At 52.1% G+C, this 24,871-nt stretch overlaps 1 protein-coding gene across 3 annotated transcripts in view; it reads right to left on the bottom strand.

Moving 5' to 3' along the window:
• The window catches only part of LOC116956058 (copine-4-like), an 88,956-nt gene extending 64,748 nt beyond the window's left edge, over nt 1-24,208 (bottom strand). The window contains exons 1-3 of one of the 3 annotated variants that reach the window (XM_076053869.1): nt 21,822-24,208; nt 21,375-21,418; nt 1,287-1,349 (exon numbers count right to left, since the gene is read on the bottom strand). The gene's annotated coding sequence lies outside the window, so the exon portion shown is untranslated. Of the gene's footprint in view, nt 1-1,286; nt 2,095-21,374; nt 21,483-21,821 lie in introns of those variants that run through there. The other 2 variants (XM_076053868.1, XM_076053867.1) reach the window with 2 other exon arrangements.
• Between the last annotated feature and the right edge of the window lie 663 nt (nt 24,209-24,871).

Raw genomic sequence — 24,871 nt, 5'->3', positions numbered from 1 at the left:
GCACGAGTGTGCACGTGTGTGTAAAGCACTTGCCTCAAAATCAAGTAGAGGCTATACGAGGGCCTTTTGTCTGTGTGTGTGTCTGTGTGTGTGTCTGTCTGTGTGTGTGTCTGTGTGTCTGCGTGTGTGTCTGTGTGTGTGTGTCTGTGTGTGTGTGTCTGTGTGTCTGCGTGTGTGTCTGTGTGTGTGTCTGTGTGTGTGTCTGTGTGTCTGTGTGTGTGTGTCTGTGTGTGTGTCTGTCTGTGTGTCTGTGTGTGTGTTATGTTCGCACACCTTTCCACGAAACTCGGCGGCCTGAGTTAGAGTCCCAGCCACAGCTCATCAGTAGCAAGTGATATCGGTTCTGTGTTTCCCCAAGGTCGCCTCAGCCTAAATTTTGACTTAAAACTTTCGCGACTGCAGGAATTCATATTCTTTTGGGGTTTTTTTCCGGTCACGTCGATAGAAAATGATTTTTTTTTAAATGATCAAAATAAAATGAAAATATTTTTGTTTAAATTAGATTTTTAATTAAAAAAAATTATTGTTTTTATTTTATTTTTACTCTTATCATTCACTTTATATGTTATTCTTATGTTTCTATCTACGTGAAAGAACTAAAGAATATATCAGCCTTAAATGAGTAGCTAGCGGGGTTGTGCGTCTGCCCCTTTCGCCCCCCCCCGCCCGCCCCCGCCTTAATGGGTGCTCGCAAATAACGCAGTCCCCGAATCTCTCCACTGTCTCCGCGAGTCTCTTCAACTCTCCCGACCACCTCGACATCGTCAAACAAATTAGGAATCCCTCTCTCTCTCTCTCACTCTCTCTCGCAAGACGCTATCTCCTGCAGCGTAGAAATCCCAACCGCTAAACATCGCCGCACAGATGGATTTAAGAATCCATCATCTCTCCCGGCTACGCTGGGCGACGGGATTTTTACGCGATTCTACTCCCCCCACCCCCCAACTTATTCCTACACCTCCCACCTCTTCATCCCCCTCCCCCGCCCCTCCTCCTCTTCCTCCTCCTCCTCACCTCGTCACGCAGTCCCCGCCGTGTAGACTGCGTGCAGGGGTCCGCTTCTTCACGACGAAGACGGCGCGCGGAAATCTGCGGACGATCTCTGACTCCCTCCCCCCAGCTCCCACCTGGCACACCCCCCCCCCACTGCCCCCCCCCCACTGCCCCCGCCCACTGCCCCCTCCCCCCACTACCCCCTCCCCCCACTACCCCCTCCCTCCCTCGCCCCTCCCCTGTTACCGCTCGCCCCCCCCCCCCCACTCCGCCGCTCCCCGGTCGCCTCTCACCTCTTCAGGGCGAGTCTGCAGGGCGCGCGCCGCTGGACCTCATCAGCCCGGTTCGGGAGACCCCTTCGTGAGGAAGAGGAGGATCAGGAGGAGGATGAGGAGGAGGATCAGGAGGAGGATGAGGAGGAGGATGAGGAGGAGGATGAGGAGGAGGAGGATGAAGAGGAGGAGGATGAGGAGGGGGAGGATGAGGAGGAGGATGAGGAGGAGGATGAGGAGAATGAGGAGGAGGAGGAGGAGGAGGAGGAGGAGGAAGAGGATGAGGAGGATGAAGAAGAGGAGGAGGAAGATGAGGAGGATGAGGAGGATGAGGAGGATGAGGAGGATGAGGAGGAAGATGAGGAGAATGAGGAGGATGAGGAGGATGAGGAGGAGAATGAGGAGGAGGATGAGGAGGAGGATGAGGCGGAGGATGAGGAAGAGGATGAGGAGGAGGAGGATGAGGAGGAGGAGAATGAGGAGGATGAGGAGGAGGAGGAGAATGAGGAGGAGGATGAGGAGGAGGAGGATGAGGAGGAGGATGAGGAGGATGAGGATGAGGAGGATGAGGAGGATGAGGATGAGGAGGATGAGGAGGATGAGGATGAGGAGGATGAGGAGGAGGAGAATGAGGAGGAGGATGAGGAGGAGGAGGAGGATGAGGAGGAGGAGGATGAGGAGATGTGCGAGCGGAGTGGAGGGTGCGAGTGAATGCGCGTGCACGCGGCTCCGCGCGCGAGGGAGGGGGTTGGCGAGACGGAGGGAGACGGAATCAGAGAGAGAGAAGAAGAACAACAACAGAGAGGAGACGAGAGAGTGCGAGAGGGACGAACAGAGAGAGAGAGGTAGGAGAGATAAAGAGACAGAGAAACGATAGCGTCATTCAGCACCCATCATCATCATCATCATCCTTCAGCTGTGAGCACACATCACCCATCACCACCCATCAGCCTCCCGCACACATCACCCATCACCACCCATCAGCCTCCCGCACCCATCACCACCCACCACCCTGCTGCACCCATCATCCATCACCCATCACCACCCATCACCACCCATCATCACCCATCACCACCCATCATCCATCACCCATCACCACCCATCACCACCCATCATCACCCATCACCACCCATCATCCATCACCCATCACCACCCATCACCACCTATCATCACCCATCACCACCCATCATCCATCACCCATCACCACTCATCACCCATCATTCATCACCCATCACCACCCATCACCCATCACCACTCATCACCACCCATCACCCATCACCACTCATCACCACCCATCACCACTCATCACCACTCATCACCCATCACCACCCATCACCCATCACCACCCATCATCCATCACCCATCACCACCCATCACCCATCACCACCCATCACCACTCATCACCCATCATCCCTCACCCATCACCACCCATCACCACTCATCACCCATCACCACCCATCACCACTCATCACCCACCACCCTGCTGCACCCATCATCCATCACCCATCACCCATCATCACCCATCACCCATCACCACTCATCACCCATCACCACTCATCACCCATCACCACCCATCACCCATCACCACCCATCACCACTCATCACCCATCACCGCTCATCATCCATCACCCATCACCACTCATCATTCATCACCACCCATCACTCATCACCACTCATCACCCATCACCACCCATCACCACTCATCACCCATCACCACCCATCACCCACCCTATACCCATCAGGACCCTCCAGAAACCATCCCCCAGCCCCTCGTCTCTCAGGGAGCGGTTTCACGCCTCTAAACGAGACATTCACACGACACGCGCCACTTCGCCAGTACACAGCACACACACTACACACACACACCACACACACACTACACACACACACACCACACACACACTACACACACACTACACACATACATTACACACACACTGCACACACACACTACACACACACTACACACACACACACTACACACACTACACATACACTACACACACACTACACACAGCACACTACACACACACTACACACACACTACACACATACACCACACACTATACACACTACTCACACACACTACACACACTATACACACCACACACACACTATACACACTACACACACACTACACACACACTACACACACACACTACACACACACTACACACACACACTACACACACTACACACACACTACAGAGCACACACACTACACACACACTACACACAGCACACTACACACTACACGCACACTAAACACAGCACACACACTACACACACACTACACACAGCACACACACTACACACACTACACACACACACTACACACAACACACAGCCTACACACATTACACACACTACACACACATTACACACACTACACACACACACTACACACACATAACACACACTACACACACCACAAACACACCCCTCACACACTACACACACTACACACACACTACACACATTACACACACACTACACACACACTACACACACACTACACACACACTACACACAGCACACTACACACACACTACACACACACTACACATACTACACACACACACTACACACTCACTACACACACTACACACACACTACACACACACATTACACACTCACTCACACTCACTAACACACTCACTATCACTCACTAACACTCACTCACACTAACACACTCACTAACACACTCACTCACACTCACTAACACTCACTCACTAACACTCACACACACTCACTCACACTCTCTCACTCTCACTCACTCACTCTCACTCACTCACTTTTACTCACTCTCACTCACTCTCAATCACTCACTCTCACTCACTCACTTTTACTCACTCTCACTCACGTTCTCTCACACGCTCTTACTCACTCCACTCACACTCTCTTACTCACAATACCAATTCACCACGGCGCTTGTGCCAGGCTAGGTGCACTTTGAGGCCACGTGTCAAAGGCTCGCTAACAGGTCACGGAGCAGACGCATGTGCCATGGTTTGATTGATTAAGATGACCGGTAGATGCACACCAGCTGTGCCCTCTACTCTGCCAACTTGCTGTGCTTTAGCCACCCGGCATTCCGCTCGTTGTTGTGAGCGTCGCTCCTCTGCCCTCCGTTATTGCTGGAGGGCGACTGCCTCCAACTGCCCAGTAGCAGCAGCAGCGTCCTTCACGAGCCTCCTCGACAGAGGCTGATCTTGGCACCGCTGGTACCAGTCTTCGGCAGGTCCACTCAGCTCCACATCCTCCTGTACCACATCACTCCATCTCTTCTCCAGCTCGTTCCGCGCCCGTTTAGCCCCCTCTATCCGATGAAACACAAGCTGATTGGGCATGCGGTGGCTGGGCATGCGGGCTACTTGACCCAGCCAACACAGCCTTGCCTGTCGGATGAGCTCACTGCTGGGAATGTGTCCAGATCTTTCAAGGATTTGTGAGCTCCTCACACAATCCAGCCTGGTTAAACCCAGGATGGATCGTAAGCATGCCAAGATGAATGTCTCAAACCAGCACAGATGTTCTATTAGAGGGGTCCACGTTTCACAAGCATCAGAAAAGAGAGGGCATGACTGTGGCCCAGAAGACCCGAAGCTTCGTGCGGAGCGACAGACCAGGCAGCTTCCACACAGCATTATGCAACCAATGAAAAGATATTGCCGCCGGACTGACTTGGAATGAGACCTCTGCTGTCAAACCGGATCTGGTCATACGCACACTGCTCCATCACCAATGGGGAGTTGTTGGGGTGGAGTGTCTGATGGTACTAAATACCCAGGCAGGTGCTCAGTTTTGTGGGGCTGATGGTAAGACCCCACCTCTTAGCGGCACGCTCCAGTCTCAGCAGCAGTGTCTCCAACTTCTCCTCTGAATGAGCATCTATTACCATATCATCGGCATACGTAACGTGGTTGACCAATAGGGAGCCATCCCTCGACCGCACCCAGGCATCGATCACCCTCCCATTGTATCTGTACCAGATGGAAAATCATCCAGTACAGCCATCGAAGGCTTCACGAACTACGTGGTCGAAACGGATGTTAAATAACGTGGAAGCCAGAGGACATCCCTGTCGCACATCAAGGTGAACAGGGAATGGCTTCGACTCCTGGCCTCAGAGCTTTACCCGGGTCTGCCCACCATCATGAAGGTCCTTAATGATCATGATGAGAGAGTCAGGGTCTCGCAAAGCTCGAAGAACAGCCCAGAGCTCTGGCCTGTTGATGGTATCATAGGCCTTGACCAGCTGCTTACACCTCTACTGGAGCAGACAGAGAGGGGAAAATGGCGTCCGTGCAAGATCGCCTTTCCCTGCACTTTGAGGAGGGAGATTCCCCTGTGGTTGCTACAATCTGTGGGGTTCCCCTTCTTAAAGAGGGCGGACCACCAGGGCATCCTTCCAACCCTGTGGAACCCGTCCAGTGGGCCAGACGGTTGTGCTGATGTCACGTAGGGCAGTCCGCACACAAACGCCACTCTCCCTCAGAATTCCGTTTGAGAGATACTCTCCTGGTCTCAGACTCCGGATCGCCTCTCGTTTTCTTCCTCCACAGATGGCACCTCAGCCAACCACACAGAAGGGGTGGCTACTTCTGCCAATATCTGAGGCACCACAGCCCCATGATGTTGTCTGGGCTGAGGGATTTCCCCGTCCCTCAAGACCTCACAGAAATACTCTTGAAACCTGCAGACCAATTCCTGGGGGGTGGGGGGTCGGAGATCGGCTCACCGATAATTCCCTTAAAGACGGTGATAGGTGAGGCGCTGCGAGTTACTTTCTTGATGGAATTAAAGATTTGATTCGTGACTACCGAGGTAGGTTCCACCTCCTCGGCAACCCGCGTCCACAACTTGAACCTTGCAGCGCCGCGCGGCTCCCTTGAACCTGCGAGCCAAAGGCTGCGCTAAGCCGCCTCGTTCTCCGATGTTGGGATGTTGCAGATGACGGGGGAGGTAGGGGGCTGTCGTTTTCCCTCAGCCAGCTGGAACACTTCCTCTTCCAGCTCGGGTCTCTGGGGAGGTCTGGACTGCGTACCCAATGCAGCCATTGCAGCTGAGTGAGCCACATATCATCACACACACACACACACCTGCTAACACGCACACACGCATCATATAGCACACACACACGCGCATCTACTTACACACACACATACATCTCCTAACACACACACGCGCATCATATAACACACACACGCAACTACTTACACACATACACACACATCTCCTAACACACACACACGCATCTACTTACACACATACACATCTCCTAACACGCACACACGCGTCATATAACACACACACACACGCGCATCTACTTACACAAACACATCTCCTAACACACATACGCATCATCTAACACACACACGCATCTACTTACATACACGATTCATATAACACACACACATGCATCTACTTACACACATACACACACACACATCTCCTAACACACACGCATTATATAACACACGCACACGCATACATCACACACCGTGTAACACATCGCATAACAAACACATCATACATACATACATATACATACAGAGATCCCCCGTGTAGCCTTAACAGACTGTTGGGGCAAGTGCTGTTAGCAAGCACTGCCTATGAAGGCCGGCACGGCACACGAGGGGGTGGGTGGCCAGCACCTCGCCCGGCCGCCTTTGTCTCCCCAGTGGCGATGTTTACTACACACCGCACCAGGTACTCATTTTAGGCTGAGTTGACCTAACGGAGGCCCATGATCGGTTCAGATAATCGTCACTGATGTTGGGCGTGAGCGGGAATCGAACTCGGGTCGCCGGGCATCGATGCGCAGCGTAGCACTAACCGCTACGTCACCGCTCCCCCACATCATACATATGACACGCATCATACATATCACACACACGTCATATATATCACACACATCATACATATCTCACACACACATCATACAAATCACACACACGTCATATATATCACACACATCATACATATCACACACACACATCATACATATCACACACACACGTCATACATATCACACACATCATACAAATCACACACACACACATCATACATACAGTGAGGGAAAAAAGTATTTGATCCCCTGCTGATTTTGTTCGTTTGCCCACTGACAAAGAAATGATCAGTCTATAATTTTAATGGTAGGTTTATTTGAACAGTGAGAGACAGAATAACAAAAATCCAGAAAAACGCATGTCAAAATTTGTATAAATTGATTTGCATTTTAATGAGGGAAATAAGTATTTGACACCTCTGCAAAACATGACTTAGTACTTGGTGGCAAAACCCTTGTTGGCAATCACAGAGGTCAGACGTTTCTTGGAGTTGGCCACCAGGTTTGCACACATCTCAGGAGGGATTTTGTCCCACTCCTCTTTGCAGATCTTCTCCAAGTCATTAAGGTTTCGAGGCTAACGTTTGGCAACTCGAACCTTCAGCTCCCTCCACAGATTTTCTATGGGATTAAGGTCTGGAGACTGGCTAGGCCACTCCAGGACCTTAACGTGCTTCTTCTTGAGCCACTCCTTTGTTGCCTTGGCCGTGTGTTTTGGGTCATTGTCATGCTGGAATACCCATCCACGACCCATTTTCAATGCCCTGGCTGAGGGAAGGAGGTTCTCACCCAAGATTTGACGGTACATGGCCCCGTCCATCGTCCCTTTGATGCGGTGAAGTTGTCCTGTCCCCTTAGCAGAAAAACACCCCAAAGCATAATGTTTCCACCTCCATGTTTGACGGTGGGGATGGTGTTCTTGGGGTCATAGGCAGCATTCCTCCTCCTCCAAACACGGCGAGTTGAGTTGATGCCAAATAGCTCCATTTTGTTCTCATCTGCCCACAAAACTTGCACCCAGTTGTCCTCTGAATCATTCAGATGTTCATTGGCAAACTTCAAACGGGCATGTATACGTACTTTCTTGAGCAGTGGGACCTTGCGGGCGCTGCAGGATTTCAGTCCTTCACGGTGTGTGTTACCAATTGTTTTCTTGGTGACTATGGTCCCAGCTGCCTTGAGATCATTGACAAAATCCTCCCGTGTAGTTCTGGGCTGATTCCTCACCGTTCTCATGATCATTGCAACTCCACGAGGTGAGATCTTGCATAGAGCCCCAGGCCGAGGGAGATTGACAGTTCTGTTGTGTTTCTTCCATTTGCGAATAGTCGCACCAACTGTTGTCACCTTCTCACCAAGCTGCTTGGCAATGGTCTTGTAGCCCATTCCAGCCTTGTGTAGGTCTACAATCTTGTCCCTGACATCCTTGGAGAGCTCTTTGGTCTTGGCCATGGTGGAGAGTTTGGAATCTGATTGATTGATTGCTTCTGTGGACAGGTGTCTTTTATACAGGTAACAAGCTGAGATTAGGAGCACTCCCTTTAAGAGTGTGCTCCTAATCTCAGCTCGTTACCTGTATAAAAGACACCTGGGAGACAAATCTTTCTGATTGAGAGGGGGTCAAATACTTATTTCTCTCATTAAAATGCAAATCAATTTATAACATTTTTGACATGCGTTTTTCTGGATTTTTTTTGTTGTTATTCTGTCTCTCACTGTTCAAATAAACCTACCATTAAAATTATAGACTGATCATTTCTTTGTCAGTGGGCAAACGTACAAAATCAGCAGGGGATCAAATACTTTTTTCTTTCACTGTATCACAAACACGTCATACATATCACACACACACACATCATCCATATCACACACACACACACATCATCCATATCACACACACACACACATTCATACATATCACACACATCATACATATCACACACACATCATACATATCACACACACACATCATCCATATCACACACACACACATCATACATATCACACATACACATCATACATATCACACACACAAATCATACATATCACACACACACGTCATACATATCATACACACACATCATACACTTCACACACACACACATCATCCATATCACACACACACACACATCATCCATATCACACACACGCACACATCATCCATATCACACACACACACACATCATACATATCACACACACATCATACATATCACATACACACATCATACATATCACACACACACGTCATACATATCACACACACAACATACATATCACACACATCATACATATCACACACACACATCATATATCACACACACACACATCATACATATCACACACACACATCATACATATCACACACATCATACATATCACACACACACACATCATCCATATCACACACACATCATACATATCATACACATCATACAAATCACACACACGTCATACAAATCACACACACACATCATACATATCACACCCATCATCCATATCACACACACACATCATACATAGCACACACACACATCATACATATCACACACACATCATACATATCACACACATCATACATATCACACACACATCATACATATCATACACATCATACAAATCACACACACACACGTCATACAAATCACACACACACATCATACATATCACACACATCATACATATCACACACACACACACATCATACAAATCACACACACACACATCACATCACACCCAGATCTCTCGGGTTCGAATCCGACCGGCTGCCCTGGTTAATAATCGCCAGCGGACTCCGTCGACAGTCGAAGTGAAACATCGTGCGGCGTCATTCGCTCGAGTCGGCCGGCAAAACAACGGCTCAAACATTTAAAAAAAATTTGGAAAAGAAAACAAGAAATGCCCGGAAATGTACTGTTAGCGAGCACCTATTAAAGCCGTCGCAGCCTATGAAAGGGCCTGGTGTGGCCAGTACGACGCCCGGCCGCCTTTGTCTCACCCGAAAGCCGATGTTCACACATCGCACCAGGTACTCATTTAAGGCTGAATGGATCCTTGGGGAGCCCCCCAGAACCGGTTTGGATATTCGTCACCGGTGGTATTGGTGAGGCCGTTGAGCGGGCATCGAACTCCGAATCCCCGGGTGCGTAGCGCAGTGCGCTAACCACTGCGCCACCGCTCCCCACACACAGGTACGCACACAGCCATGGAGGTAAACACCCCCACTACCCCCCCCTGCCCCCACCAGGAATCATCGGCCTGAGTGTCCCGCAGCCATATCGAGTCCACGTTGTGAAAGCCAGTCCAAATTCCTGTGTCGGGTCATGTATTGAGTGTGTCTGTGAGTGTTAGTGTGTCTGTGAGTGTGTCTGTGAGTGTGTCTGTGAGTGTGTCTGTGAGTGTGTCTGTGAGTGTGTCTGTGATTGTGTCTGTGAGTGTGTCTGTGTGTCTGTGAATGTGTCTGTGAGTGTGTCTGTGAGTGAGTGTGTCTTGAGTGTGCGTGTGAATGTGTTCTGTGAGTGTGTCTGTGAGTGTGCGTGTGAGTGTGTCTGTGAGTGTGTCTGTGAGTGTGCATATGAGTGTGAGTGTGCGTGTGAGTGTGTCTGTGAGTGTGCGTGTGAGTGTGTCTGTGAGTGTGTGTGTGTCTGTGAGTGTGTCTGTGAGTGTGTATGTGTGCGTGTGAGTGTGTATGTGTGCGTGTGAGTGTGTATGTGTGTGTGTGTGTGTGTAGGTGTATGTGTGTGTAGGTGTCTGTGAGTGTGTCTGTGAGTGTGTGTCTGTGAGTGTGTGTGTGTTGGCTGGGTCATGTAGCCCGCATGCCCAGCCACCGCATGCCGAAACAGCTTTTGTTTGGCCGGATTGAGGGGGCTAAGCGGGCGCGGCACGGGCTAGAGAAGAGATGGAGTGATGTGGTACAGGAGGACGTGGAGCTGAGTGGACTTGCCGATGACTGGTACCAGCGGTGTCAAGATCGGCCTCTGTGGAGGAGGCTCGTGAAGGATGCTACTGGGCAGTTGGAGGCAGTCGCCCTCCAACAACAACGGAGGGCGGAGGAGCGACGCTCACAACAGCGAGCGGAGCGCCGGGTGGCTAAAGCACAGCAGGTTGGCACAGTAGGGGGCACAGGTGGTGCATCAGCCAGTCATCTCAGTCAGTCGACCCGTGGCACCTGGGTCTGCCCCGTGACCTCCTGCCAGCGGGCGTTCGACACTTCACGTGGCCTCAGGGTGCACATAGCCTGGCACAAGCGTCGTGGTGACGTCACCGCCACTTAGTGGCGAATGGCGGTTGTTGTTGTTGTTGTGTGTAGGTGTATGTGTGTGAGTGTGTCCGTGAGTGTCTGTGAGTGTGTCTGTGAGTGTGTCTGTGTGTGTCTGTGAGTGTGTCTGTGAGTGTATATGTGTGTCTGTGAGTGTGTCTGTGAGTGTGAGTGTGTATGTGTGCGTGTGAGTGTGTATGTGCGTGTGTATGTGTGTGTAGGTGTCTGCGAGTCTGTCCAGCAAAACAACCCCCTACCTCCTCGTTGGTGATGAACGGCAGCACTGTGGTGAGCGGTGCCATGGGGGGGAGGGACAATTTCGATTGGCCATTCCCCTTACGGCGTCTGTAGCCACCGCAGCGGCCAAATAGGGTTCTGGATGGGTGCGAGGGGCTGGTAACCCCTCCACCTTCAATTAATTACCACTAAATCACGAAAAAATAATCCAACTAAGCTTGTGCCGGAGGCCCCGGGGGGACCAGGCGTCTATGACGTCTCCTGGCCAAACCCCATTTGGCGGAGTCAGGAGACTGAATCCCGTACCCTCGGGGCTCCTCCAGACCTCCAGAAACAGCAAAAAGCCACTGTGGGTGACCACGTGCAAGGTTCGAATGCTCACTGCGGAGAAGTGGCTGCCACTCCTCTGTCGGGAGCTGGACAGGTACCGTCTGGATCTCTGTGGCATTCAGGAGGTCCGGTGGACCGGCTCTGGCTCCTGTCACCATGAGCGGAGAACAGTCCTAAACTCGGGGCAGGAGACTACCAAACAACAGGGAGTGGCTCTTCTTCTGAACAAAATAATGAAGGGGGTGTGGGAGCGTGGCGGTGAGGTGTGGGAAGTTGTAAGCCCCAGGCTACTTTGGGCTCGCCTTCCCATCATCCAGAGGCGAGGAGTGGTGGTCGTGGTTATTTATGCCCCCACTGAAAATGAACATCAGTGGAGAGATGAAGGCAAGGCCGATGAGTCAGATGCTTTCTATGAACTCCTGTCACAGGTGCTAGTTAAAGGGGCCCCTCAGGATAGAGTCATCTGTTGGGTGACTACAAAGCCAGAGTTGGTCATGATGCTGGCACCTGGTCTGGAGTGATTGGAAGGCATGGGCTACATCAGCTCGATAACAACGGTAGGAGGCTGCTAGATTTTTGTGCAGCCCATGGGCTTGTAATTACCAACACGCTTGGTAATTCGGCATCGGCGCATCCACACAACATCATGGATGCATGCTGGGTCCAAGCAAGAACATCTGCTGGACGAAACAGCATATGCGGGTCCATGTCTTTAACACCAGTACCTACCGTGGAGCTGATCTGCCCACTGACCAGCGACTTGTCATCTGTAAGATGCGCCTGCCATTCTTCCACTCCGGTGGTGGGTGTACACCCAGGACCCCATTTAAACCCAAAGTGGCCTGGTCTCAGCTAGCTGATGAAAGTTGCAAGCGAGAACTTCATCATCGCTTGCAGCTGGGGTTGGCATCATCCCCCACTCCTCCTGATGTCGAGGGGAAATGGGCGAGGTTTAGCACTGTGGCTCATGCAATTGCAATGGCTACATTAGGTACATGGTACAGACCTCCCCAGAGACCCTGGCTTACATGGGAAGTGTTCAGCCTGGCTGAGAAAAAGCGACAGGCCCACCCTCATCGTCTACAGCATCCTACGTCAGAGAATGAGGAGGCTTATCGCATCCTTCGCTCGGAGGTTCAAAGAGCCATGAGGCACTGCAAGAAAGGGTGGTGGTCGCGGGTTGCTGAGGAGATGGAATCTGTCTCAGTGACCTGCGATCACAAATCACTCTTTAATTCAACCAAAAAAGTAACATGCAGCGCCACACCGATCACCACCATTAGGGGGAAAACAGTGATTTAATATCCACCTCCAGGAATAGCTTTTTAGATTTTCTGAGCATTTCTGTGAGGTCTTAGGGGAGGGGAAATTCCTCAGCTTGGAAAACATGATGGGGCAAAGTCGTGATGACCCTGCTGAGGCTGCGGTGCTTCAAATATTGGAAGAAGAAGTCACCCCTGTGAGTGGATGGTTGAGGTGCCATCTATTGAGGAAGTACCGAAGGTGATCCAAAGTCTGAGGTCAGGAAAGGCACCGGGCAGAGATGATCTCCCAAGCGAAAGGCTGAGGGAGTGTGGCGTTTGTGCACAGACTGCCCTATATGACATCATAACAACAGTCTGGACCACTGGAGGGGTTCCGCAGGATTGGAAGGATGCCCTGGTGGTCCCCCTCTTTAAGAAGGGGGACCGCACAGACTGTAACAACTACAGGGGCATCTCACTCCTCAGTGTGCCCGGAAAGGTCCTGGCAAGGATTATTCAACATCGCCTTGCTAGGCACGCTGAGGAGAGGCTTGCAGAGCCCCAATGCGGTTTCAGGAAAGGGCGGTCCTGCACAGATGCCATATTTCCTGTCCGTCTGCTACAGCAGAGGTGTAGGGAATTCCAACTAGACCTACATCTCTGCTTTATTAACCTGGTCAAGGCCTATGATACCATCAGTAGGCCGGGCTCTGGGTTGTTCTTCGTGCTTTCGGAGTCCCTGACCCTCTCCTCACGATCATTAAGGACCTTCATGTTGGTGAGCGGGCCCGGGTAAAACTACGTGGCCGGGAGTCAGAGCCATTCCCTGTACACCTTGGGGTGCGACAGGGATGTCCTCTGGCTCCCACATTATTTAACATCTATTTTGACCACGTAGTTCGTGAAGCCTTCAATAGCTGTATCGGGGGAATTTCCATTTGGTACAGATATAATGGGAGGCGGATCGATGCCCGGGTGTGGTCAAGGGATGGCTCCCTATTGCTCAAGCACGTTATGTATGCCGATGATTTGGTAATAGCTGCTAATTCAGAGGAGGAGTTGGAGACGCTGCTGCTGAGACTGGAGCGTGCCACTAAGATGTGGGGCCTTACCATCAGCCCCACCAAAACTAAGCACCTGCCTGGGTATTTGTACCATCGGACACTCCACCCCCACAACTCCGAATTGGTGATGGGGCAGTTGTGGAGAGAGTGGAGAGTTTCCCATACCTGGGCAGTGTCCTTATGACCGGCTCCGGTTTGGCAGCGGAGGTTTCACTCCGAATCAGTCGAGCAGTAATATATTTTCACCGGTTGCGTAACGCTGTGTGGAAGCTGCCTGGTCTGTCGCTCCACACAAAGCTTCGGGTCTTCTCGGCCACATTCATTCCCTCCCTTCTCTACGCTTGCGAAACGTGGACCCCCCTAATGGACCATCTTCGCCGGCTAGAAAAATTTCGGCTGGCCTGCCTACGATCCATCCTGGGTTTAACCAGGCTGGATTGTGTGAGGAGCTCACAAATCCTTGAAAGATCTGGGCAAAGTCCCTTCGGTGAGCTCCTCCGGCAGACAAGGCTGCGTTGGCTGGGTCATGTAGCCCGCATGCCCAGCCACCGCATGCCTAAACAGCTTTTGTTCAGCCGGATCGAGGGGGCTAAACGTGCGCGGCACGGGCTAGAGAAGAGATGGAGTGATGTGGTACAGGAGGACGTGGAGCTGAGTGGACTTGCCGATGACTGGTACCAGCGGTGTCAAGATCGGCCTCTGTGGAGGAGGCTCGTGAAGGACGCTATTGGGCATTTGGAGGCAGTCGCCCTCCAACAACAACGGAGGGCGGAGGAGCGACGCTCACAACAACGAGCGGAGCGCCGGGTGGCTAACGCACAGCAAGTTGGCACAGTTGGGGGCACAGGTGGTGCATCAGCCAGTCATCTCAATCATCTCAGTCAATCGACCCGTGGCACCTGGGTCTGCCCTGTGACCTGCCAGCGGGCGTTCGACACTTCACGTTGCCTGAAGGTACACATGGCCTGGCACAAGCGTCGTGGTGACGTCATCGCCACTTAGTGGCGAAAGGCGGTTGTCGTTGTGAGTGTGCGTGTGCCTGTGAGTGTGTCTGTGTCTGCGAGTGTCGAAGCCGTAGTGGTGCAGCGGTTAGCGCGGCGACCCGAATTCGATTCCCGCTCACAGCCACCAACACCAGTGACGATTATCTGAACCGGTCCTGGGCTTCTCCATCCCATTGTTCGACTCAGCCTCAAATGAGTATCTGGTGCGGTGTGTAGTATACATCCCCACTCGGGTAACAAAGGCGGCCGGGCCGAGTGCTGGCCACCCACCCCCTCGTGTTCCGTGCCGGCCTTCATAGGTGCTGCTCGCTAACAGCACTTGCTCCTACAATATGTTAAGGCTATACGGGAGATCTTTGTCTTTGTATATATGTGCGTGTGTTTGTGTAGTCAGCAACGCATTTCTAAATCAAAACTGGGGGCCCGTTATTTGCTTGGCGAAGGCTTGCGGGGCATTGTTTTAAAACCGTGATTTTAATTAAATTGTTCGGGCATTTTCGTTGCCATCAGCAGGCCATGTAAATCACCACGGAGCGTGGCTCTGGCGCCAGCGAACACCCCCAGCACCAAGTGGCCATCCCCGTGGCCCTCCGCGTGGCCCTCCGCGGGGCTCACCACGTGGCCCTCCACATGGCCTTCCCCGTGGCCCTCCGTGTGGCCCTCCGCGTGGCTCCCCGCGTGGCTCACCACGTGGCCCTCCACGTGGCCTTCCCCGTGGCTCACCGCGTGGCTCACCGCGAAACTAAACTAAACTCCTTTATTTACCAAACTAAACTCTCTTTTATTTCACTAGCTAAGGCCCCACTGCGCTACGTAGCCCTCACTCAGAAGCGGCCTGGCCGCCACAAATTACATAACGTTGAAGTGTCCAGCAGCAGCAGCCAATTTTACTCTAAACGCGTGACGTTGATTCTAAAAATGTGGAGGGAAAGATCGGAGGACCCCGAGAAAAAAAAACAACGCGACCACGGGGAGAGAGAGAGGGGGAGAGAGAGAGAGGGGAGAGAGGGGAGAGAGAGAGGGGGGAGAGAGAGGAGAGAGAGAGAGGGGAGAGAGAGAGGGGAGAGAGGTGAGAGAGAGGGGGGAGAGAGGGGAGAGAGAGAGGGGGGAGAGAGAGGAGAGAGAGAGAGGGGAGAGAGGGGAGAGAGGTGAGAGAGAGAGGGGGGGGAGAGAGAGGAGAGATAGAGAGAGAGGGGAGAGAGAGAGAGGGGAGAGAGGGGAGAGAGAGAGGGGGGAGAGAGAGGGGGAGAGAGAGAGAGAGGGGAGAGAGAGGGGAGAGAGGGAGAGGGGGGAGAGAGAGAGGGGGGGGAGAGAGAGGAGAGAGAGGGGGGAGAGAGGGGGGAGAGAGAGGGGAGAGAGAGAGAGAGGAGAGAGAGAGGGGGGAGAGAGAGGAGAGAGAGAGGGGGGAGAGAGAGAGAGGGGAGAGAGAGACGGGGTAGAGAGAGAAGGGGGGGAGAGAGGGGAGAGAGAGAGAGGGGAGAGAGAGGAGAGAGAGAGGGGGGAGAGAGAGGGGAGAGAGAGAGGAGAGAGAGGGGGGAGAGAGGGGGGGGAGAGAGAGGAGAGAGAGGGGGGGGAGAGAGGGGGGAGAGAGAGAGAGAGAGGGGGGAGAGAGAGAGGGGAGAGAGAGAGGGGGGAGAGAGAGGGGGGAGAGAGAGAGAGGAGGGCGAGGAGAAACGAACACACGAACTCCAAATACACAGCAGGCCTATCTATCGTCAGGGTCCGGGATCGAGCCCACGACCTCCTGCGTACCAGGCGAGGGAATTAACAATCTCATGGCTCCCCGTGTGTGTGGCGCGTTATTCGTGGAGCGAGGACGGGGGGGGGGCATGGGGGGGGGGTGGTGCAACAATGCCCTCCCCCCCCTCCCCCCCCTCCCTGTTGAAATCTTCATCACAGGAGACGCGATCTGGCAGACGAAGCGCTTTTATCTCCTCCGCGTTCCTGCGGAGGCCGCCGCGTTTGTGAGCCACGGCGTTTGAAGCATCGCTAACGACGACGGCGACAGCAGCAAGAACAACCATTGCTAGGGTTCGCGTCGTTTTCGTGGTTAATTAAAAGAAGAGATACTTTTTTAAATAAAATAACCCCCCCCCCCACGCGCGCTGAGCCTCGCCGCGCTCGCTCGCTCGCATCACAGTTCGCGGCACTTCCTTTTGAAGTTAAGAACAAGGAAAACGACAAACATCAACCCCCGATAACCAGATCACTGTCTCTCCACCCCGTTCCCTAATCCCAGCATCCCTCCAGCGCCTCGTAATCCTCCACACATCCGTGCCGACGACTGCCTGCGTCCCGTTTAAGTCCAGGTTCAAACGACCGCCTTTCTCTACTGCCTATGACTCTCTCTCTCTCTCTTGCCTCTGAGCTGTCTGCAATAGAACGACATGGGACGCCACGGTGGCTAGGAGATGTTAACTACCTCGCCTGGTGTACAGGAGGTCGTGGGTTTGATCCCGACCCTGACGCCTGCTGTGTATTAAAGTCTGCGTGTCTCTCTCCCTCAACATCATCATCATCATCATCACCCACGACCTCCTGTACACCAGGCGAGGTAGTTAACATCTCCTAGCCACCGTGATGATGATGAGAGAGAGACACGTAAACTCCAAATATACAGCAGGTGTCAGGGTCGGGATCGAACCCACGACCTCCTGTACACCAGGCGAGGTAGTTAACATCTCATAGCCACCGTGATGATGATGAGAGAGAGACACGCAAACCCCCAATAAAACAGCAGGCGTCAGGGTCGGGATCGAACCCACGACCTCCTGTACACCAGGCGAGGTAGTTAACATCTCCCAGCCACCGTGATGATGATGAGAGAGAGACACGCAAACCCCCAATAAAACAGCAGGCGTCAGGGTCGGGATCGAACCCACGACCTCCTGTACACCAGGCGAGGTAGTTAACATCTCCTAGCCACCGTGATGATGATGAGAGAGAGACACGCAAACCCCCAATAAAACAGCAGGCGTCAGGGTCGGGATCGAACCCACGACCTCCTGTACACCAGGCGAGGTAGTTAGCATATCCTAGCCACCGTGATGATGATGAGAGAGAGACACGCAAACCCCCAATAAAACAGCAGGCGTCAGGGTCGGGATCGAATCCACGACCTCCTGTACACCAGGCGAGGTAGTTAACATCTCCTAGCCACCGTGATGATGATGAGAGAGAGACACGCAAACCCCCAATAAAACAGCAGGCGTCAGGGTCGGGATCGAACCCACGCCCTCCTGTACACCAGGCGAGGTAGTTAACCTCTCGCTACCGGTTTGTAAAGACGTCCGTACAATACATTCAGTTGCACGTGACCCGATCGCTCCAGTGTGTGGGAGTGCGGCTCTACATCTGCAACTGTCAGTCGGTGCGAGCGCGTTCAGCACCAAGGAGAGCGCCGTCATCAGCTGTGCGTGATCATCAGCTGTGCGTGATCATCAGCTGTGCGTGATCAGGAGCTCTGCGCGATCATCAGCTGTGCGTGATCCTCAGCTGTGCGTGATCCTCAGCTGTGCGTGATCATCAGCTGTGCGTGATCAGCAGCTGTGCGTGATCATCAGCTGTGCGTGATCATCAGCTGTGCGTGATCAGGAGCTGTGCGTGATTAGCAGCTGCTCGTGAACAGCAGCTGTGCATGGTCAGCTGTGCATGGTCAGCTATGCGTGACCGTCAGCTGTGCGTGATCGTCAGCTGTGCGAGCTATGGAACGATTCGCCATCCTGCAATCCACTGCCGCCCACAATGATGGACTGTCAATGGAGTAAAATATGGATTTTTCTTTTTGTAAATCTCAATTTACAGTCTGGTGCGTTCGTATCCTTCCGTTCACCCCCTCCCCCCTCCCCCCATTAGCCTAAACGCAACATTATCATATAATTTGCAAGACGAGATAGTTCATCAATAATGTACGGCCCGTTGTCAATCCACTGCTGGATGAAGACCTCCCTACACAAAGGGGACTGGCCGCAGGCTGCCACGATCCCGCGATGGCAGAACGTGAATATTTATTTGAGACTGCATGAGGAATCCGATGAGCCATGAAGCTCTTTAATCACAGATCTCTAGTAGGGAGGTTGCAACAACACGCAATACAAGCTCTGTGTTGAGTCTATGGATGTTGAACTTCTTTCACACCGTACCTAGTCAAACCGTGTTAATCGGAGGTGCGGGGACAGGACAACAAATTAAAGACAACATCAAGCAGTCATCTGTGAAGCTACTGGACATCTGTGGAAAAGAGCTTTATAGCTCATCGGATTCCTCAACTATAAATAAACATTCTGATTCTGATTTCCTTGCGCCGGGCACTCACACGGCCCTTTGATCGTCCCACACCCTCACCAGTCACTCACCACTTACACTCACCACTTACACTCACCACTCACCAGTCACTCACCACTTACACTCACCACTTACACTCACCACTCACCAGTCACTCACCACTTACACTCACCACTTACACTCACCACTCACCTGTCACTCACCACTTACACTCACCACATCCTCAACACTGACCTGTCACTCACCACTTACACTCACCACTCACCTGTCACTCACCACTTACACTCACCACTCACCTGTCACTCACCACTTACACTCACCACTTACACTCACCACTCACCTGTCACTCACCACTTACACTCACCACTTACACTCACCACTCACCTGTCACTCACCACTTACACTCACCACATCCTCACCACTCACCTATCACTCACCAGTTACACTCACCACATCCTCAACACTGACCTGTCACTCACCACTTACACTCACCACTCACCTGTCACTCACCACTTACACTCACCACTTACACTCACCACTCACCTGTCACTCACCACTTACACTCACCACTTACACTCACAACTCACCTGTCACTCACCACTTACACTCACCACTTTCACACACACCTCACACCTGTCACTCACCACTTACACTCACCACATCCTCACCACTCACCTGTCACTCACCACTTACACTCACCACTCACCTGTCACTCACCACTTACACTCACCACACCCTCACCAATCACCTGTCACTCACCACTCACCTGTCACTCACCACTCACCACACCCTCACCACTCACCTTTCACTCACCACTCACCTGTCACTCACCACTCACCACACTCACCACTCACCTGTCACTCACCACTCACCACACTCACCAATCACCTGTCACTCACCACTCACCACACCCTCACCACTCACCTGTCACTCACCACTCACCTGTCACTCACCACTCACCACACCCTCACCACTCACCACACCCTCACCACTCACCACACTCACCAATCACCACTCCCTCACCAATCACCTGTCACTCACCACTTACACTCACCACTTACACTCACCACTCACCTGTCACTCACCACTTACACTCACCACATCCTCACCACTCACCTATCACTCACCAGTTACACTCACCACATCCTCAACACTGACCTGTCACTCACCACTTACACTCACCACTCACCTGTCACTCACCACTTACACTCACCACTTACACTCACCACTCACCTGTCACTCACCACTTACACTCACCACTTACACTCACAACTCACCTGTCACTCACCACTTACACTCACCACTTTCACACACACCTCACACCTGTCACTCACCACTTACACTCACCACATCCTCACCACTCACCTGTCACTCACCACTTACACTCACCACTCACCTGTCACTCACCACTTACACTCACCACACCCTCACCAATCACCTGTCACTCACCACTCACCTGTCACTCACCACTCACCACACCCTCACCACTCACCTTTCACTCACCACTCACCTGTCACTCACCACTCACCACACTCACCACTCACCTGTCACTCACCACTCACCACACTCACCAATCACCTGTCACTCACCACTCACCACACCCTCACCACTCACCTGTCACTCACCACTCACCTGTCACTCACCACTCACCACACCCTCACCACTCACCACACCCTCACCACTCACCACACTCACCAATCACCACTCCCTCACCAATCACCTGTCACTCACCACTCACCTGTCACTCACCTGTCACTCACCACTCACATCTTACACCTGATACTCATCAGCCATCACTCACCAGACCATCAACGGGATGCTCACCACTTACGACTCACCTGCCACTCGGCTTTCACCCGACAGTCACTGGATCCTTGGCGTACTGCACACACACACAGAGAAGCACACGTGAGCTCCGTTGCAGATCACGATATATTTAGATATTTTACAGATAACGGCGAGTCCAGTCCGGGCAAATCCAGCACGCCTCTTTGTTTAAATCCCACGCGGCCCGGCCTGCGATCACCCCCCCCCCCCTCCGCTGCTGTTAGCGTCACCTGCCGTGGGCGCATTCGAAGACCCGGCACGGATTCCAAAACCACGGCCCAGGAAAGATGGAACGGGACTCGGCTCGCGCGGCTTGTGGGTGCCCCCTGTCGCTAGAAAAAGGGGTTCTGGCTTTCTGGCTACCCCCTCACTGACGGGGGTGGGGTGGGGGGGGGGGCACGGCCCCCAGCACCCCCCCCCTCCGCGGGCCCCCACCACCGCCCCCTTCTCTCCCTTACCGGAGTTGAAGAGCGACGCCTGCTGTGCGAGAAGCGGCGAAGCAGCTCTTGAAGAACCACAAGCGACAGTGTGGCTGGGCAAGGCGGGGTCACGGTGAGGGTTGGTGACGGCCGGGAGTCTACGGGAGGCGGTGTGGCCAAGCGCCGCGCCAACGCAGATTTGCTGCCCCCAGCGTGGCAGGAGAATGGAGGCGTTGAGAGTTTCGGCACCCGTCACCCCCACGCGGCTGTCGTGCACATGGACACCGCTTGTCACCGTCGCCATCGTTCATCGTCAGTATCCCTACGCGCCAACAGCGCTGCCCCAAGTAGAGCAAGGTACACAGGGTAGCCCAAAAGTCAGGACACATAGGGTTGTTATTATACAGGGTGGCCCAAAAGTCAGGACACAGAGGGTTTATTATTATACAGGGTGGCCCACAAGTCAGGACACATAGGGTTGTTATTATTATACAGGGTGGTCAAAAAATGCAGGACACATAGGGTTGTTAATATACAGGGTGGCCCAAAAGTTAGGACACATAGGGTTGTTAATACACAGGGTGGCCCAAAAGTTAGGACACGTAGGGTTATTAATATGCAAGGTGGGCCAATAGTCAGGACACATAGGATTGTTATTATACAGGGTGGCCCAGAAGTCAGGACACATTTGTTGTTATTGTACAGGGTGGCCCAAAAGTCAGGACACATAGGGTTATTATTATACAGGGTGGCCCAAAAGTTAGGACACGTAGGGTTATTATTATACAGGGTGGCCCAAAAGTCAGGACACATAGGGGTTATTTTTATAGAGGGTGGCCCAAAAGTTAGGAAAAATAGGGTTGTTATTATACAGGGTGGGCCAAAAGTCAGAACACATAGGTTTATAATTATACAGGGTGGCCCAAGAGTTAAGACACATAGGGTTGTTATTATACAGGGTGTCCCAGAAGTCAGGACACATAATGTTGTTATTATACAGGGTGGCCCAAAAGTCAGAACACATAGGTTTATAATTATACAGGGTGGCCCAAGAGTTAAGACGCATAGGGTTGTTATTATACAGGGTGGCCCAAAAGTCAGGACACATAGGGGTTATTTTTTATAGAGGGTGGCCCAAAAGTTAGGACAAATAGGGTTGTTATTATACAGGGTGGCCCAAAAGTCAGGACGCATAGGGTTATTATTATACAGGGTGGGCCAAAAGTCAGGTCACATAGGGTTATTATTATACAGGGTGGGCCAAAAATCAGGACACATAGGGGTTGTTATTATACAGGGTGGCCCAAAAGTCAGGACACATAGCGGTATTATTATACAGGGTGGCCCAAAAGTTAGGACACAGAGGGGTTATTATTATACAGGGTGGCCCAAAAGTCAGGACACATAGGGTTATTATTCAGGGTGGCCCAAAAGTCAGGACACATAGGGTTGTTATTATACAAGGTGGCCCCAAAGTTAGGACACATAGGGTTATTATTATTATTCAGGGTGACCCAAAAGTCAAGACACGTAGGGTTGTTATTATACAGGGTGGTCCAAAAGTCCGGACACATAGGGTTGTTATTATACAGGGTGGCCCAAAAGTCAGGACACATAGGGTTGTTATTATACAGGGTGGCCCAAAAGTTAGGACACATAGGGTTGTTATTATACAGGGTGGCCCAACAGTCAGGACACATAGGGTTGTTATTATACAGGGTGGCCCAAAAGTCAGGACACATAGGATTGTTATTATGCAGGGTGGCCCAAAAGTTAGGACACATAGGGTTATTATTATACAGGGTGGCCCAATAGTCAGGACACATAGGGTTGTTATTATACAGGGTGGGCCAAAAGTTAGGACACATAGGATTGTTATTATACAGGGTGGACCAATAGTCAGGACACATAGGGTTGTTATTATACAGGGTGGCCCAAAAGTAAGGACACATAGGGTTGTTATTATACAGGGTGGCCCAGAAGTCAGGACACATAGGGTTGTTATTATACAGGGTGGCCCAGAAGTCAACACACATAGGGTTGTTATTGTAGAGGGTGGTCCAAAAGTCAGGACACATAGGGTTATTATTATACAGGGTGGTCCAAAAGTTAGGACAAATAGGGTTGTTATTATACAGGGTGGCCCAAAAATCAGAACGCATAGGAGTTATTATTATACATGGTGGCCCAAAAGTTAGGACACATAGGAGTTATTATTATACAGCGTCGCCCAAAAGTTAGGACACATAGGTTTATAATTATGCAGGGTGGCCCAGAAGTCAGGACACATAGGGTTATTATTATACAGGGTGGCCCAAAAGTTAGGACATATAGGGTTATTATTATACAGGGTGGCCCGAAAGTCAGGACACATAGGGTTATTATTATACAGGGTGGCCCAAAAGTTAGGACACATAGGGGTTATTATTATACAGGGTGCTCCAAAAGTCAGGACACATCGGGTTATTATTATACACGGTGGTCCGATTTTTGGGCCAACCTGTGAATTAGTAGGCGTGGCAAACCACCCCACTCACCGCCCCACTCATCACCCCACGCACCATGCACTCACCCTCCCACTCACCACCCCACTCACCATCCCACTAACTATGTCACTCACCACCCCACTCACCACCCCATTCACCATCCCACTCACCATCCCACTCACCATGCCACTCACTACCCCACTCACCACCCCACTCACCATCCCACTCACAACCCCACTCACCACGCCACTCACAACCCCAATCACCACCCCAACCACCACCCCACTCACCACCCCACTCACCAGCCCAGTCACCACCCCCACCAGCACACCGTTGACAATGTTCCAGAATCGCCACTGGGTCGCTGCTAAAATTATCCCTGCCAGAGTTGTGTCCCCGGGTCTGAGACATTGGCAGGGGATGGGGGGGGGGGGGTGTGTGGAGGTTAGGACGGGCGAACGGGGAGGGAGTAGGCAGCTTAGGACAAGGGAACCCATGGGAACGTTGCTCGAATTGGCCGCTAATTCCTTCCGTCATGTCTCAACACGCTGCGCCTCCTGCTGCCGCTGCTGCCGCTCGTGATGATGGTGACGACGACGATGT

This window comes from Petromyzon marinus, chromosome 63 (genome assembly GCF_048934315.1).
Source record: "Petromyzon marinus isolate PM22_M1 ecotype Great Lakes invasive population chromosome 63, UKy_Petmar_22M1.pri1.0, whole genome shotgun sequence".
NCBI lineage: Eukaryota > Metazoa > Chordata > Hyperoartia > Petromyzontiformes > Petromyzontidae > Petromyzon > Petromyzon marinus.
Note: the sequence above shows the minus strand (reverse complement) of the source record. Positions and strands in the feature narration are given on the sequence as shown.